The sequence below is a fragment of the Carcharodon carcharias genome, chromosome 5 (genome assembly GCF_017639515.1).
Source record: "Carcharodon carcharias isolate sCarCar2 chromosome 5, sCarCar2.pri, whole genome shotgun sequence".
NCBI classification, from domain to species: domain Eukaryota; kingdom Metazoa; phylum Chordata; class Chondrichthyes; order Lamniformes; family Lamnidae; genus Carcharodon; species Carcharodon carcharias.
Window position 1 is genome coordinate 81,213,884 of NC_054471.1, and position 18,537 is coordinate 81,232,420.

Genomic DNA, 18,537 nt, shown 5'->3' on the forward strand with positions numbered 1-18,537 from the left:
AAAAAAAAAACGAGCTGTAACAAAGAACTTTCTCCCTTTCCAACTGGTGTGTGAAGGTAGGGCTCTGCCAGGCTAGACATGTTGTGCAAATAATGGCGAAAGTGTGGGTGAGGGGAGGGGGGAATCACTGGATGAAAGCCCAGGAATGCTCCTAACCAATGTTTGCAAACTAGCACGTGACCCTGAGAAAAAGAAGCATTCAGACAACTTGAGTTCAAACGTTTGAGATAACTCCTTAGGGTCGGTGTTCCAGGTGTACGCAAGTGGCAAAGTACTTTGAGGACTGTGTGCTTGCAATGAACATTTAGAGGCCCATTGTCCACAGTGCTGTCCATTCAATCTGATTGTGTTCACTTCCTGCAATCCAGTGGAAGATCCACAACTCACACTGTGAGTCACGGCTCAGCTGACAGCACTGAACTCAGCACAGGAGCGATGTGGTATAGTGGTAATGACATTGGACCAATAACCCAGGCTAATGCCCTAGGGACATGGGTTCAAATCTCACCACGGCAGCTGGTGGAATTTAAATTCAGTTCATAAATCAGTCTCAGTAATGGTGACCAGGAAACTATCATAGATTGTTGGAAAAACCCATCTGGTTCACTACTGTCCTTTAGGAAAGGGAATCTGCCATCTTAACCTGGTCTGGCCCACAAGTGACTCCAGACTCAGCAAAGTGGTTGACTCTTAGCTGTCTCTGAAATGGCCTAGCAAGCCACTCAGTTTAAGGACAATTAAGGATGGGCAACAAAGCTGGCCTTGCCAACAACACTCACACCCCATGAAAGAATATTAAAAAAAAACTCATGCCTCTGAGTCAGAAGGTTGTGAGTTCAAGTACCATTCCAGACGCTTGAGCACAAAAACAAGGGAGTGCTGTACTGCTGGAGCTGGCATTTTTCAGAAAGAAACCCTAAATGGATGCCCCACCTGCTCTCTCAGGTGTGAAAGATCCCACAGCACTATTTTTTTAAATTTATTTTTTCGCATGCTGTGGATGTTGCTGACTGGGCCAGCATTTATTGCCCATCCCTAACTGCCCTTGAGAAGGTGGTGGTAAGCTGCCTTCTTGAACTGCTGCTATACATGTGGTGTAGGTACACCCACAGTGCTGTTAGGGAGGGAGATCCAGGATTTTGACCCAGCGACAGTGAAGGAATGGCGATCTATTTCCAAGTCAGGATGGTGAATGGCTTGGAGGGAAACTTGCAGGTGGTGGTGTTCCCATGCATCTTGCAGATGGTACACACTGCTGTCACTGTGTGTCAGTAATGAAGGGAGTGATTGTTGAAGGTGGTGGATGGGGTGCCAATCAAGCAGGTTGCTTTGTCCTGGATGGTGTTGAGCTTCTTGAGTGATGTGGGAGCCACAATCATTCAAGCAAGTGGAGAGTATTCCATCACACTCCTGAGCTGTGCCTTGTAGATGTTGGACAAGCTTTGGGGACTCAGGAGGTGAGTTACTTTTCACAGAATTCCCAGCCTCTGACCTGCTCTTGTAGCCACAGTATTTATATGCCATATGGAAGGCCTGGGGAGTCCTTATTTATCCTTCAACAAAGATCACTAAATAGACTACTTGGTCTTTATTACAATGCTGTTTATGAGGCATTTCTGTGCACAAATTGTCTACTTTATTACAACAGTGACTATACTTCAAAAGTCCTTCATTGGCTGTAATGAATCAAGGTGTGAGCAACTATATAAAAGCAAATTTTTTCTTTCAATAACTCACAGACTACAGGGTCAAATACATAATCGAATGTATCAAACTGTTAAGAGATGAAGACCTGCTGTGTATCACTGATTCTTGGTTAGCATGAGTTACTTATTGCTGTCTCTGGTTCCTTAACATATTATGTCCAATACCTCATACAGAGATGTTCTAGCTCCCCACAAGCTACAAAATACTGTAATCCCTCATTTGCCTCTAAAATCGATATAAAAGCGTAACATTCTTCAATATATGCCAATCCTTATTTACTAAAGTCGCCTTATATAGAAGAATCACATACAAGATTAATATGCTAGCCTCACTACTCTCATTTTCCATAATTTAACAACTTCTAATATTACACTTAATGGAAGAGTCATGCAATATTGAACACTAACTGCTGTTAATTTCCTGCAGTATAAAATTTGCATTTTTTGTTACTGGTGGACTATAATTATCATTCTGTAATTATTATACTGGCTGGCTGCTTGGGCTTAGTAAAATACACTGATCACAACCCAGTGTGATCAAACTGTTAGCAAGTTTAATACGTGCAGCAATAATCATTTCTGACAATCAAGTTTCTTGTAAGTATTTTGAACATAATGAACTTTCCTGCTTTGCTGTAATCAGGAAACGAATGCTTTGGATCAAAGTGATTTTATTTTCAAACATTTAATTTTAATTCTATGAGGAAAATACTGTATGTACAAAACTGCTTTGCATTCACTGCAGCTGATGGAGATTCATTAACATTCTGTAATTATCAGTGTCTAACTATGAATTATGCTAAAAGATTGCTTCAATTTAACCCCAGCAGTAAAAGATTGAGGGTATTCGATTTGGGATTAAGGCTGAATCCAGCAGATGCCATCTGTATAGAGAGTAGCCAGCCCTTTCCCACACTACAGCGCAAATTCCTATTTAAATCCTATAACACTTCAGTTAATAAAACAGGATAAATACTGCAGATGCTGGGAATCTGAAATAAAAGCAGAAATTGCTGGAATTGCTCTGAAGATCTGGCAGCACCTATGAAGAGAGAAACAGAATTAAAGTTTCAGTTCTGACATCAGGACATGATGAAATGTTGACCCTTGTGGAAAATTGCCCAGCTGCACATTTTTAACTCATTGCACCGTGATTTAAATATGTTAATAAGGGGCCTGTCTCTCCTCAATGGAACACTCAAACACCCCAATTTCCATCGCTATAAAAGTGGCAGCGGGCGCATGATACTGTCATGTCTGGCACACCTGATGGATTAATTTGTCCCTACTCCCCTCCACTCTTTGCTGGGGAGAGGCAGAAAATATCAAAGCCATTACTGTATTACTGATGTTGCCTGACCTGCTGAGCATTTTTAGCATTTCCTCTTTACTTCTGTTAATAAGCAAGGTTTGCTCCCATCTTACATTTCTCATTTGCAAAGTGATCTGAGGTCAACTAGATGTCTTTTTACTCATTGCCTTAGTTCACTCTTCAGAATCGACATTAGAAATCCATAGAAAGTTTGAGGGTAGATTTCTCCTCTTAACAGATTATACTAACGTGAGTCTCATGGTGTTCAACACATGGGAAATCAGCATCTTCTGGTCAGTGGCAACGGCAACAGAGGTAAGCTGGAACAGCCATGGCCGCACAGAATTACCAGCAGCTAAGGAAGCTTTAAACCGTCATTGTTCATTGGGTAACCCAAAAGGTGCTAGTTCAAGATTTGTGAACTGTAGGTGCAAAAACAAAAAGCTCCAGCTTTTAGACACACAGGTTTGTCCAACATTTAGGAGGTTCCATTCAGGAAACTGGTGACCTTTGTCCCTTTGTGAAGTTCTCACTGTCAAAGTGTTACAAACAGTCAGCACACATTGTCATCTCAATATCCACTCTGTGGCATCTCTACTACTAGAAGGATCTACAATGAGATGAAGGAGGAGGACCTCCATGATGTTAAAACCATGATCATCTTCTTCTCAGGCAGTCCCTCAGGACCAAGGACGACTTGCTCCCACTGGGTTCTGAGATGGCTGATAAGTCTAATGCGCAATCTGTGAACTCTGCATCACCTAGGACAGGTGCTGCCTGTAAGGCTGGGTAGATGAGCTGTTGGAGGTTGGTGCACTTACTCCAATGCTGTGACTTTGACTCTGCACCTGACCAATGAAATCTCTCAACATGTTCGGTGCCTTCCTGAATGACTCTTTTCCATTTTGATCGGTCACATTTGACCTCTTCAGGGATACTTTGAGGACAGCCCTAAAACATTTCCACCGTCCTTCTGGGAGTCTCCTGCTGTGACCGAGTTCTAAGTAGAGCAGTTGGTTCAGGAGTCTGGTGTCAGGCATATGGTCGACATGTCCCGCCTAGTGAGCTGGTTTTGAGTGATTAACATCCCGATGCTGGGAAAGTTGGTTTGGGAGAGGAAGCTGCTGTTGGAACACCTTTCTTGCCACTGTATTTGGAGAATCTTGCAAAGGCACTGCTGGTGGTATTTCTCCAGTGCTTTGAGGTGCCTGCTGTAGCCTCTCCAAGCCTCCGAAGCATGTAGGAGTGTGGAGATCACTGCCGCTCTGTAAACCATGACCTTAGTCTTGAGTTTCAGATCCTGGTCCTCAAATAGTATGTTCCTCAGTTGGCTGAAGGCTGAGCTGGCATATTGGAAGTGATGATGAATTTCATCATCTAAGTCTGCCTTTGTCGAGAGGAGGTTCCCAATATACGGAAAATGATCCACGTTTTTCAGGATCTCTTCGTTGATCTTAATTGACATGGGGGAGTTATTTTTCTGGGGGAGCTGATTGGAAGAGGACCTTAGTTTTCTGGGTGTTTAGTGAAAGGCCCATTTTCTCATATGCTTCAGAGAAGGACTCAACAATGAGCTGGAGCTCAGTGTCTGAGTGAGCGCACACACAGGGTCATCCGCATATTGAAGCTCAGTGACTGAGGTTGGTGTTGTTTTTGGTTTTGGATTGAAGGTGGTGTAGGTTGAACACAGTTTCTCGTCTGTTCTGTAGGTAATCTCCACACCTGTGGGAGGTGAGGTGCAGTATTGCAGTGAGGAAGATGGAGAAGAGGGTTGGTGCAATGACACAGACTTGTTTGACCCCAGTCTTCACTGAGGTAGGGCTGGTGGTGGTTCCATTGATGAGGATCACAAATCATGTCATCATGGAGTAGACGGAAGATAGTGACAAATTTCTGAGGGCAGCCAAATTTGAAGAGGGTATTCCATAAGCCTTCATAGTTGCCAGAATCAAAGGGTTTGTGAACCATAAATGCTCCCCCAATGACTCAACAGTCTTATTCCATGATTGACTGATTCATAGTGAACAAGATCACCCCAGGTTCAAACTGTAATCTGAGTTAAGTTAACTGAAATCAAGTGGAGTCGCAACAGAGCACATTAATTCATTTAGAAGAGTGCCAAACACTGCAATATAATGGGTTAATAGTTATGGTAATGAGATAGTGATGTGTAACATGATGTAACTGTTACATCAACAGTCAAGTGCAAGAGACTCTGTGGGAAGCTAGAATAGTCTATACACAAGAGAGATGTACTTATCCAGAAGCTTATAATGTATATAGTGTAAATACAGCAGCTTTGAAGAAATCTACCCGGGTTAGACCTAAGTCACTCATGAGTAGAGGGAAACCTTCCTAATATTGATTATGCCGCGAGTTACCTGAAGTGAGAATCAAACATTATTCAACATGGAAACCAAGCCACAAAACAAACACAGGCAGAGTTTCCTCTCTTGATGATTAATCAGTGGGCACCAGCGGAAATTCAGGTGTGTGACTGTTAGGTAAAGATAGGGTCAGTTTTGGCTGTGTCTGCTCCTCTCCTATGGTGATAGATCTGCTGGCTCAAACCTTATCTTTGATTAAAGACCACAATTGTCAAGTGATCTGACAGAAATAACCACAATCCTTGGGCTAATATCACTGCAAACAGACTTTGAGAGAATAGGGAAAGACAATATGCTAATATATTGTGAAGATTGTGGAAGAGCAGCTGCTCTATGTTGCCTGGTGTAAAATAACTTGACATTTCCTACTGGGAACCCCACCCCAACTTGCACACCCACACCCCCTCCCCCCTCCACCACCAGCATACCTCAACCATTTAATCTCCTGGCAAGAAGATGAACCTAGAAAAAGTAGAAGATAAAACTCCATGTCTTTGAAGTCCAGGAGAATGGGACAAAGATAAGCTTAATGGCTCAGTAAGTCTAACATGGTCAATCATCCTGACCTATGTCTCTGGGGAACATCCATTCCTGGGTGGACAGGTCTGGAAACATAGGACAGAAACCAGATATCCATCCTTATCTTCCTGCAGAAATTGCCTACATTGCATTAAGATCTGTGCCTATTGCAAATGTGTTGGGAGATGGGCATTCCTGACCTCCCACTTCTATCTCCAGCTATTACACTTGGAGGATGTCAGAGTCCCAATGGTGCTGAGGTTGGACTTTGGGTGAGTTGGTCTTTGCATCCAATAGCAAGCTGAAGAAGAGTTCAGAAAATGAATTTTGCAATTTCTGTCCACTTACCAAAGAGTTCCCTGGATCTTGCTAGAGAGCAGCAGCCAGGAGTCCTCAAGGCTGGTGGCCAGGAACACAGCTGCAGATCCCTCAGACTTTCTCTCGTTATTTTCTTCGAGCACTAGGGACTTCTGCCAGGAGGATGGGTTTCTACCACTCAGTGCCCCTGGCACATGCTATTGACCAAGAACAGGAAGTATTAGTGCACAATGATCTAGATGGGCAGATGGCAGCACAGGCATATCAAAGCATTATGGGAATGAAAATCAGCCCTACCATTTTTGTACACACCTCAGCCTAAAATAACTGCTGGAATTACTATGCGCCTTCTGGCATACTCTTACCATAAGTCGAATTAATAAGAAGTGTGAATAATTCATTTTGACAGAAGAATGAAGAGACACAATTTAAACTAAATAGTACAATTTTAAAGCAGGGTGCAGAGAGACCTGGGGGGAAATCATACATAAATCTTTGAAGGTGACAGGACAAGTTGAGAAGGCTGTTACAAAAAAAACCATATGGGACACTTTGCTTTATAAATAGAAGCATTGGGCAGAATTTTCCATGTCCGTTGGCATTGACATCATGTCGGGCATGAGCAAACAATATGGTCGGAAGGTCAAAAATCAATTTCATAACATTGTGAAATTAGTTTGCAATTGCCCAATCCACCCATCAATGGGGGGGTGCATTTCCCGCCGTTGGACATCGACAACTTCATTGTAATACATCTGCATATCATTATAATCCCATCCCTCCGGAATCATCCAGCCGTGCACGTTGGCATGATTGCACACCAATGTGTTTCTCAACAGCATATATAAGGCGTTCAATTGGCAAGTTGCACTTTGAAGGGAACTCGGAGGTGAGTGCACAGTGAGGTTGCGCAGTGCTGGCAAGGGTCACCTGTTGGACTTCAAGGATGAGGTGCTGCACATCCAGGCGAGGGGACAGGCAAGTCCCTTTTTCCTGGCTGGCTGACAGTGCAGTGCTGAGGGAAGGGCTGCCCTGCAGTTGAGGCAAGTTGGGGAGGGCAGGGGCTGCCCTGCAGTTGAGGCAAGTTGGGGAGGGCAAGGGCTGCCCTGCAGTTGAGGCAAGTTGGAGAGGGCAGGGGCTGCCCTGCAGTTGAGGCAAGTTGGGGAGGGCAAGGGCTGCCCTGCAGTTGAGGTGAGTTGGAGAGAGCAAGTGCTGCCCTGTGGTTGAGGTGAGTTGGAGAGGGCAAGGGCTGCCCCGTGGTTGAGGCCAGTGCGGCGGCGGGGGGGGGGGGAGCCAAGAGCTGCACTACGGTTAATGGTGGTGCATAAGCTCCTGGTGGGAGTGTGCGGTTGGAGGGAAGCGGCCACACAGCAGGGAAACCTAAGGCAGTTCAGATGCAGCCACATTGACATGCGTTAAGCTGGGCCTCTAGCTTATCTGCTCATTCAAGCAACGCAGAGTCATGAAAGTGAAACCAAAGGTTCCAGAGGTTTTTACCCCTTGGGCACAGACTGCAAAGTAATGAGTGTTTTAGTTGACTGGAGAACAGTTGAATGACTGGGCATGTTGTACAATCTCCTTACTAAAGCTGGCCATGGAGCAGTCACTGGTGGAGGTGCTCACAGCCCCTTGCAATGTCATCATCCTGGTTTGGACCAGTCTCCCCCATGGTTCAAGCTAACAGTGCAGCCTTGCAGTGTGGGTTAGGAGAATGCTTGTGCCTGAGCTGAGAGCACAGCATGCAGTCCAATGGGCAAAGCTGCTGCCAATCGGTCAGGTGGAGTGGGGCAGATGTGGGTGGGGTTTCAGGCAGCCATGCAGCACACTAAACTCTGGCCTTCCAAGTGATGGCCAACACTCTCCGGGATGTGTTAGAGGCCTTCAGATGTAGCCAAGAGAGGTTCTTAGTACACCCAAGCTTCTATCTCTTTCATCCTGCAGGAGGAGTACATCAGGAGCATGGATTCTGGTGACCAAGCTGGACGCCTCATAACTTACAGAGAGCAGAGATGACAGAGGAGAGAGCGACTGAGGCACCTGGCTGGACAGAGGGAGGATCAGCAGCCTCAGGGAGAAGGGGTGGCCGACATGCCATTGAAGAGCCACAGCGAGCTGTCACTGGTCGGCACCCAGCTAGATCCAGGGCCTATAGACTGAAATTGTCATTCCTACAGATGACCAAGAACCTGTGTCGCTGAAGGCTGTGCATGTCTAGGGGACTGGTTAGTCACATCTGTCAATTGCTGCAGGACTTGATGCTACCGGGACACAGAGGGCATCCACTGTTAGTTGCTGTGAAATTGACCATGTCACTCAATTTTTATGCCTTTGACTCCTTTCAGGGCTCCACAGGTGACCTCTGATGCACAGATGTTTCCATGAGGTCACAGATGTCATATTCGTAAAGGCGCACAACTTTGTGTATTTTGCCTGGGATCAGGAAAGCCTGAATGCAAGACCGATTGGACTTGTCCAGATCTCAGGTTTTCCACAGGTGCAGGGGGCCATCAACTGCACTCATGTGGTGCTCAGATCTCCATGGCAACAAGCAGTCAGCTACATCAACCACAAGGGTTTCCACTTGCTGAATGTGCAGCTGGTGTGTGACCACCACAAACACATCCTGCAGATCTCCGCACGATACCCAGGGAGTGTCCACAACTCCTACATTGTCAGTTGGTCTCAGATCCCTGTTGCCTTCCAGAGTCCACAGAAGCTGCAGGGTTGGCTCCTCGGGGACAAGGGCTATCTGCAGAGGACATGGCTGATGACACCCATGCGTTGGCCTCAGACTACAGCTGAGTGAAGATTGATCGAAGCTATTGCTGCAACTCACAAATTGGTGGAGCAAACTATCAAGATGCTGAAAATGAGGTTCCGATGCCTGGACCTGTCTGGTGGAGCCCTGCAGTACAGTCCACAGAGGGTGTCATACATCGTCATTGTCTGTTGTGCCCTTCACAACTGGGCACTGGAACAGGGAGAGGAGCTGCTGAGGAGGAGATGGAGGAGCTGCACGTCTCCCCCAATGAGGAGGATGTCGACGGGGATGAGGATGAGGAGGTCCTCGAAGGCAACAATGATGGCGGTGAGGCCCTCGCACTGGCCAGATGAGGCAGTCGCATTCGGGAGGCCCTCATGGCTGCCAGATTTGTGGAGGATGATGACAACATGCAGTGAAGAGACACCATAGATCCTCACACCACATCTGTGAACATTTGACTCCAGTCTGGCTGATGGCAGTGCACATACCCCCTGTGATAAGGCTTCTGTCATGGAGACGCAGCAGATACCCATAGTCCCTAGGAGAATGATGATGACATTCAATGGGGACACTCCATAAATCTTCATGTAGCATACGTAAATGTCTAACTCCTGTCTGTCTGATGGCACCTTGCTTGCTTTATGTGAACAGGTTCATATCATGGCGATGCAGTGGGGAAACTTTAACTTCTCCTGATCCTATGGCATCCTTTGAAGGCTAAACCCTTCAGGACCTCACTGGCACCGGACACACATGCTGATGAGATGGGGGCCAGCCCCACCTCAAAGGTGCTGATAGACACAGAGAGAATGACAGCACTCTGTGCCCCCGGCCTAGGACATTCTGGCAGCAATGATAAGCCCCATAGAGGTGCAGGCATGACTGATGTGTACAGTGACAGTAAAGACATACCATCAGTGTGCTGGGAAGGCTGCACAAAGCACAAGGAGGAGGCCCTGGACTGAGACACCTGCCTTTATCTTGTGCAGAAAGGTTTCACATCTGAGTGACACAAGTGATTAACACCCATGTGCAACTACATCTTCTGAACTTTCCTAACATTGCCGCTACGTCTTGGTGCTCCCCCAGCCTCCACAGCGGGGGTGGAGGCAGCCTGCTGACTGCTACACCCTGTCTGTGATGACCTTGATGGGTGTCCCCTGGCGGGCCGAGACCTGAAGGGTCCCGGCTTGCTTTCATGGTTCTGCTGTGTGGCTGTGGCACCCTCCTCGGCCTGTGGATCTGGAGCTGCTGAGGTCACAGGAAGAGGGGATTCAGATTGGCCCGTCGCTCCCAGAGTCACGTGGGTGGATGGGCCCAGGGTTTGCACCTGCTGATCCTCTTTCTCTACGGGAGCCCGAGGGCCCCAGCTGACTCCTCGAGGAGAAGGGAAAGCTGGAGTGAGATCGAGCTACCCCACACCCCTCTTGGGTTGACACTGCTGGAGGTCAACTATGGCATCAGCGATAGAGTTCATGACGCAGCAGCGCAGGACTAATGTCCTGGACCAAGGTCTCCGTGGCAGCCGCTACCCTACCAGTGTTGACCTCGGTGTGTTGTATACTCGTGCTTTCACCTCAGACTGAAGGTGGACGGACTCCTCCACCATGCCTTGCAATCTGATGAGTGCATTGGACATCCCTTCCTGATGTTCCTGAGCTTACCTTTGAAGCTCCAGCAACTGTGACATGACCGAAATCAGACGCTCATTATCTGACTTGGACTCAGCAGATTTCTGGTGTCGGAAACCTAGGAAGTCCCTGCTGTCACCTGCTGTGGATAAGACACTGTGATGTGCTCACCAGATTGTGACCCCAAGGCTACTCTAAAGCTAGGTCCCACCGAGGTGTGTGTCTCTGCACTGGTGGAGGATGTGAGTAAGCGCTGTGAAGGGTCTTCACTGTGGGTTTCAGCAGATTCTTCTTCAGAGTTGTCTTCAGGGCTTGGGCCAAGGACCTGGTTCGAAGACTCTTTTGGTTGTTTTCCAGATGTACACAGCAGGGGGCTGTGAAACAGGACACATCACTCACAGCATGGTTGTCTGATGGATGTTGCACTGCTCCATCCTCACTTGGTAGAGTAGTACCGACATCGCTGTCAGCACAGGATAGGTCCAACTCCTCATCTGCCAGTTGGCTGGCTCCATTTGCAATGTCCGTGAGGCCCTTGATTTCATGCATTCCTCCACCAGTCTGTGAGCTCTCCCTCTTGTTGTATGCCAGCTTTTCCTGCACAAATAGAGATGGAGAGAGTGTTATCAGTACATCTGCCAGGCCAGATGATAAGTATGCTTGTCATGTGTGGGTGGTGAGTGGTCCCATGGACGGGAAGAGAACAATGAAGGTGAGTGTGAGAGAGTGAATGATGATGTCCCTTGAATTGGCAGATCCTTGTCGATGTGTGATGGGTTTGTGAGTGTGAGTTGAGAGTGATGAGAAGAGTGACTTACCGTAGTGGAACTGAGGAGATCATTCATACCCTTTCGGCACTGGGAAGCTGTCCTGGTTTGCAGGGCATTGGCACTGACCACCACTGCCACTGCCTCCCAAGCCAGATTGGTGATGTTGCTGCCCATCCTGCAGCCAAGGCGGGGGTAGGGGACATCATGGTGAGCTTCCATGGCATCCAAAATGCGCTCAAGGAACATGTCACTGAATCGGGGTATACAGGCAGCCTTCTTGCCTTTCGGGGTCATATCTTCTGTGCAACAGCCCTGGGTTGGAAGCACTGAGAGATGTGCACCTGGCTTCACTTTAAATATGGCGCCTGGTGAGAAGAATGGGCGAGGTAATGGTGTAGCAAGTGAATTGGAGGCTGCCCACCAGTGAAGTGGCATATTTCCTGTGAATGCATGATTAATGAGGCAGGATTGGGATGATGTGTCATGAAAATCTGCCATTGCAGCTGGCGGGTAAAATGTTCGTTTTCCCGCCCGCTACTGCACATTGTGCAAATCTGAGATGATTCCGCCCATAGAGTACTATAGCAAGGATGGTATGCTAAATCTTTATAAATCACTGGTTTGTCCTCAACTACCTTCAGCTTTAGCTGTGAACCGGGTTAACAAGAATGCCAAGGCCTTCAAAAGTATGTTGAGGGGTTTAACTAAAATGATCCCAGATAGACAAGACTTTGGTTATGTGGCAATACTAGAGAAACTGCAGTGTTCTCCATAGAGCTGAGGAAGTTAAGGGGAGGTTTGATAGATAAAAACAAAAAACTGCGGATGCTGGAAATCCAAAACAAAAACAGAATTACCTGGAAAAACTCAGCAGGTCTGGCAGCATCGGCGGAGAAGAAAAGAGTTGATGTTTCGAGTCCTCATGACCTTTCTGAACCGTTCTGTCGAAGGGTCATGAGGACTTGAAACGTCAACTCTTTTCTTCTCCACCGATGCTGCTAGACCTGCTGAGTTTTTCCAGGCAATTCTGTTTTTGTTGTGGAGGTTTGATAGAGATGTTCAAAATTTTGAAGATCTTTGATAGAGTAAATACAGAGCAATTGTTTCCAGCGGCAGAAAGCTTGGTAACTAGAGGGCACAGGTTGAAGGTGATTCTGTGGGGTTGGGGGGGAGTGGGCGGAGCTCGGGAATTCAAAATCGTTTTTTATATAGCGATCCATCGTGATCTGGAATGCATTGGCTGAAAGGGTACTGGAGGTAGACTCAAAAGGAATTGTCATAAGGGAGTAAGTACATCAAAAGGAAAAAAAAATTGCTGCAAGTCTATAGAGAAAGAGTTGGGGGTGCACTAATTTGATAGCTCTTTCAAAGAGCCTTCATGGGTATGATGGGTCAAATGGGCTCCTTCTATGCTATATCATTCTTTGATTCTACAATTGGTGCGCAATGGAAGGTTTGGTAATTTGGTTAGCAACTAGCACAATAGTGGGAAGACCAAAGCCACTGTCTTCAGTCCCCATCATGATCTCCGCAGCCTTGTCAACAACTCCATTCCCCTCAGCGGCCACTGTCTCAGGCGGAACTTGGCTTGCTACTTTCCGCTGAGACTGGTGTCTCACTTTAAATCCCGTCCATCACAAAGACCCTCTATTTCCACCTCTGGCATCACCCATCTGTGTTCCTGCTGCAAAAAATCCACTTCCAAAATCCTCATTTGACTTTGTTGCTTTCGGGTTCCATTATTCACATAATCTTCTGGCTCTCCACTCTTCCTTCAACCTCCACAAATTTCAGCTCATCTCAAGCCCTGCTGCCCATATCCTATCACAAGCAAATCCCACTCACTTATGACCCGTACTAACTTGGTTCCTGATCCACCAATGCTTCAAATTTTAAATTCTTATTCTGATGTTCAAGTCATGGCCTTGCCCCACCAGCATATCCCCATCTCCCTCACAACCCCCATCTCTGTAATCTTCTCAAGACCTACAATCTTCCATTCCAATAATTCTGGTCTTGTCTACATCCTCCACATTGTATGTTCCACTATCGGTAGCCTTGGTTTTAGTCTTTTCGACCCTATACTTTGCAATGTCTTTCTTAAAGATCTTTGCCTCTCTTTTCTCTTTTAAGGCACTCCTTAAAACTTATTTCTCCAACTGAATCTTCAGCCACCCCTCCTAATATCTCATTGGGCTTGGTGCCAATTGTTTAATGATTACACTTCAGTGAAGCATCTTGGGATAATTCTCCATGCTAAAGGTAAAAGTAATATAAATGAAAGCTATTGTTCTTTGTTATATTATTCTTAATGCTTCCAAATGATGGACAGTCAGTACAGTTGCAAATCATACACTTCCAAAGCCAATGGCCATCAAGTTTAAAGCAGAGGTTGTTATGCTAGATGACAGTCAGCCATCTTCTGGGATTTGGTAGATGGTAGTCATATTCTAGACAGATGGAAACACTAGCTCTGTGGTGGAAGTGGAGGAGAAATTGGGAATTTGGGAACTTGTGATAGTTCTAAAGGGCAGCTGTTTTCTCTTAGTGGTGAAACAAGATGGTGGCCAGACACAGGACAGAATGAGATACACGTAAGAGAATGGGGGTGGATTGGAAGGTGGTGCTGCCAGAAACAGACACTTGAGAGTCTGTACGACTTTACGTGGTGATGAAGAGGGGTGAGAATGTGTGGCAAGGACTGCAGAAAGAACCAGGGGAGGAAGGGACAAGTAATTTTAGGTACAGTCACCACTAAAAGTTAAGCAAGGGAGAAGGGGGCTGTGAAGGAAGTACTGGAGGGGGCAGCAGGAAGGAAATAAGTGTTTTAGGAGAAAGTGAGAGGACCGAATGAAGAGAAAGTGCCAGGCAAGGAATGGAGTAGATCAAGGTGACACCTAGCATTCCACACCAACTACACAGATGCTTGAGTGTGGGGTGTTCTGTCGCTTGGTGGGATGGCCTCAGTGAAGGGGACATATTGACCTTTGGTGATCCAAGTTGCAGTCAAAAGAGAATGTGAATGCCCTTCATCATCCCTGGAAAGAACCCAATACTCAAAAGATCATATACTTCTCGAGGCACACAAGAGGCCCCAAAATCTGTTTACACCTTATTCATGAGAATATTGTGAGAAATGATATTCCTCCCTCCCCCAACAAATTCACAGGCAAAATTGAAACCCTGGAACTTTCATAAGCTCCACCCATCTCCATGATGACGTAGACTTCTAGGGCTCACTGAATGCTTTTGAATTAATTGTAGCTCGACAAACAACTCTCGTTGCATTTCTTTGCAAGCAGTTCAGACATTTCAGGCGGGATTTCCTGGCCCTGACACCATCGGACATCGGCACAGGCAGAACGGGAAAACTTGGAGAGCCTTTAAAGGCCGATGGCTCTCCAAATTTTCCCATCCGGCCCATGACGATGCCCGGCCGTGTCGGGGCATGAAAATCCCACACTTCATCTTCAAGTTTTCAGCTAAGTAAGCCCACCTGCTGTTTTATGATCTTACCTTTCTAGCTGTTAACCTCTTAAGTTAACATGGCCCCAAACTTTTAAGTGTGATAGTCTTCAAGCTCCTTCAGTTGCATTTATCCCATTTTCTGCAGATAGTTTTAATCTTCCCACAACTAAAAATTACCTCTAAAATATTGCTATGAACCATGAACTAGGTTTTAAGTCTCCTAAGTGACATATAATTGCATGATAAAGAGTTGGAATGCTATTGTCTCCATTATCTTGCTGAGCTATGCTATTGCTCATCAGGAGCATGAAGCATTATAGATGAATGTTCCTGTAGAGACATTACCTAAAGAAGCCTTATGGCTTTTACTGGCCTATTTGTCCATCATATAATCTTCGAAAATGTCTTGCACATTACTGACTTTTCCTGACCTTTTGAATGCAATAAGTATAAAATAATTCCTGCTTTCAGATAAAAGTCCCAAAATTCCTTGGGGTTTCCTGGGGGGTCAAAAGGGTTGACACTATTCCTGAGATTTTGCTGGCTGCCTAGTAAGGGATGGAATCTCAGTCCACCTCTCATGAGGCAAATTATAACCAGGAGTGAGGCTTCCTAAGCTGGGAGCTTGTCCCTGAGCTTGGATATGGGAGCTGATGGTATACTGGTGGCTGATATGCTGAGTTAGTAGGGGCAATCCAGCCTCTTTAACAACATATATGGGCTCCACTACTGGGTTCCAGACTAGGGAATCATGCTGAACTCCTGAATTCTTTTTTAATTTTTTTATAGAGAAAAAAAATTATCTATTTAGCCAGAGAGTCCACCTTTTTCAGAGGGCTGAGGTGAACATGGATGAGATAGGGGTGGGGGTTGGGGAAAGGGATATTCTTGCAAACTCCATCGCCTGCTGCCCCCATCCAAATAAAAGACAGAGAAGTTTCCATGCACATGAGGCAAAAGGGCACCTGACATGGGATTTGCACTTGCATCCAATGTGTTCCATGCAATGAGACAACTTTCTACTGATGCCCCAACCCCTGGCAAGATTGACACTGGTGGGCTCAACTGAACATGATCCTGACCTAAATGCTGAGATCACAAGCCGAGGATAGTCAGGCCCGCGTCCTTTAAAGCCGTTCCTTTCGTTCTGAATGGGAATTTTTCCAATGCAATGTCGAACTGACGAAGTGAGGCCAATTTGGTGAGTGTGTAACATTCCTTCTCTCTTCTCTGTTGCAGCCTTACCTTCCATCAGTGCTAACAGACAAATCATAGGTTCTACATGCTGCACACTCAACTGGAAGCTGCATTTAGAGCTCAACTTGGACTGGTTGACCAAGGCTACGAGTTGTAGGGCTGTTTCTAACAAGATCCTGGCTGAGAGTTGCCCCCCTAAAATGTACCTCCAGCAAGGGTCCATGCCAAAAGCAAGCATTCTGAAATAAATAGCCAGAACAAATTTATCATTTGACATACTTAAATATGTTCTGTTCTCTAAAGAACAGAAGCACCCACTGTAAACACATCAGGTACACTCAGAATGTAACTGCAGTTTGTCAGTCTATTCTGTGATCATTATTTTTTAATCATTTTCAGTAACAATAATGTGCAAAGTATGTAGCACAACATTGCAAAAAGAAGGGACTCTCCATCTGCTAGGAGTCAAATAAGCATCATAAAATCCAAGACAGGGACTCTATGTTTGTTTACCATAGGCTTTGTACAGTGAGGTGAAATTTTAATAACCTCCAGTATCACTCTCCTGTCCATTTGTCCTCTTTGGGGCATCTGGAGTCTGTATCTGATCATATTTTCCTTACGTTTATCAACTCCTCAGATGCTAGTACCTACTTCTTATGAGTCATGCCTCAACTGTTGACAGCCTGGTGTCCCACCGGTATTGCAATACACTCTCTTTGATTGGGACCGTGACTATTTTTGATGGTTGCCAGGAACATTGAGATTGTGACCAAACCTAGTGTTAACCTTGGCTCAGGGGGAAGAACTCTTACTCTTTGAGTTGTGGATTCCTGTCCCACTCCAGAGACTTGAACACATGATCGAGACTCACACTCCAGAGAGAATGCTGCATTGTTAGGGGTGCTATCTTTCAAGATGTTCAACTGCCTTCTCAGGTGGATATAAAAGACTGTTTTGAAGTAGAGGAACTCCTCCCCCACCTCGCAGTGGACTGCCCAACACTTATCTCCCAACCAGCATCACAAAAACAGATTATGTGCTCTCTATCTCATTGCTATTTGTGGAAGCTTGCTGTACACAAATTGGCTGCTGTGTTTCCTACAGTACTACAGCTTCAAAAAGTACTTCATTAGGACAAATAGCACCATTTGGGACATACTGTGACCATAAAAGGCACTCGATAAATGTAAGTCTTTCTTTCTTTCAGAGTTGACAGCGAAAGGAAGAGCAACAAAAATAAGAAATGCTGTTCCCTCTTCCCTGCTAGATATTCCACAACTAGAGATTGTGTGAAACACTGGTGCTCTTTATGGAGACACTACAACAGCATAAATTATCTCAATTGTTTCACTGGGGATGCAATTGGTTTCTGAGGTGCCATAACACTCAGGTGTGTTTCCTGTATCTGGTCGCAAATTTACAATTATGAAGTGTCTGTATAATGCACACGCTGTTGTCAATCTCTCCCAATATCTGTAAAGAACCTCTTTTTATGCTCACAGTTGCTAAAATGTCTAGATCTCAGATAGTGATAACAGGGCAGCAACTCTGCAGCCCTGCCTCATGCTCCTCCCATAATCCGAAAAGCCACACAGGCACGAATAGTGCCCTGCAAGCACTTCAGAATGCTTTCACTGTAAAAGGTTTGGACACTTTGGAAAGATGTGCAGAACTAAAGCCTCTAGGTACACAGAGGACAATGAGAGAATCTTCACACACAAGGCCATCAGTGAAATTGAGGAATCTCAACAAGAAGAGGAACGAAAATGTTCTCAATGTGAGATCAAAGACCCCCAGATACACAATCTGAAATGGGGATATTTGTGTCAATGGACACATCACTAATTTCAAATTAGATACGGAAGCAAGTATGACAGTCTTGTCCAACAGAGAAGCATGGTTATTGACACAATAGCCAAGGACAATTGAAACCCAGTTCTCTGGTTCAGAAGGGATCCACCTACAAGTCAAGGGTACATTGCAGGCAACGGTCCAGTACAGGAGAGGTGCAGTTGGTGGGATATGACATTTGAAGCTGCACTTACTGACCTTGACCGTTTGTGTGAGATCATTGAACTTCTTGTGGCATTGCATCCAGGTCCTTGGGGCTAGACTTGTGCTATTAACCAGCAAGGCTATCTGCTCCCACTGACTTTGCAGTGTCTAGCTGGGACAATGTCCTGGTTCCCCATGGACAAATGACCTCTCTCCTCCTGTTCATCCCTTCCACCAGAAGTGTCCAGAGCAATGCCTGATAACCCTGGTGCACACACTCTGATCCGCTGTGTGATAATTCACAATTCTTCTTTGTCAATCAGTTCTAGTAACTGCTGCAGCTACAATTTAAGATGGGTGAGCTAGCTTTAAGTGATGCCGGCATCGTGCAACCTTTGGCCTCCCTGCTGAGGTGTGTAGCCATCTAGCAGTGCATTAACACTAGCTGCACAGCACAATTGTTATAA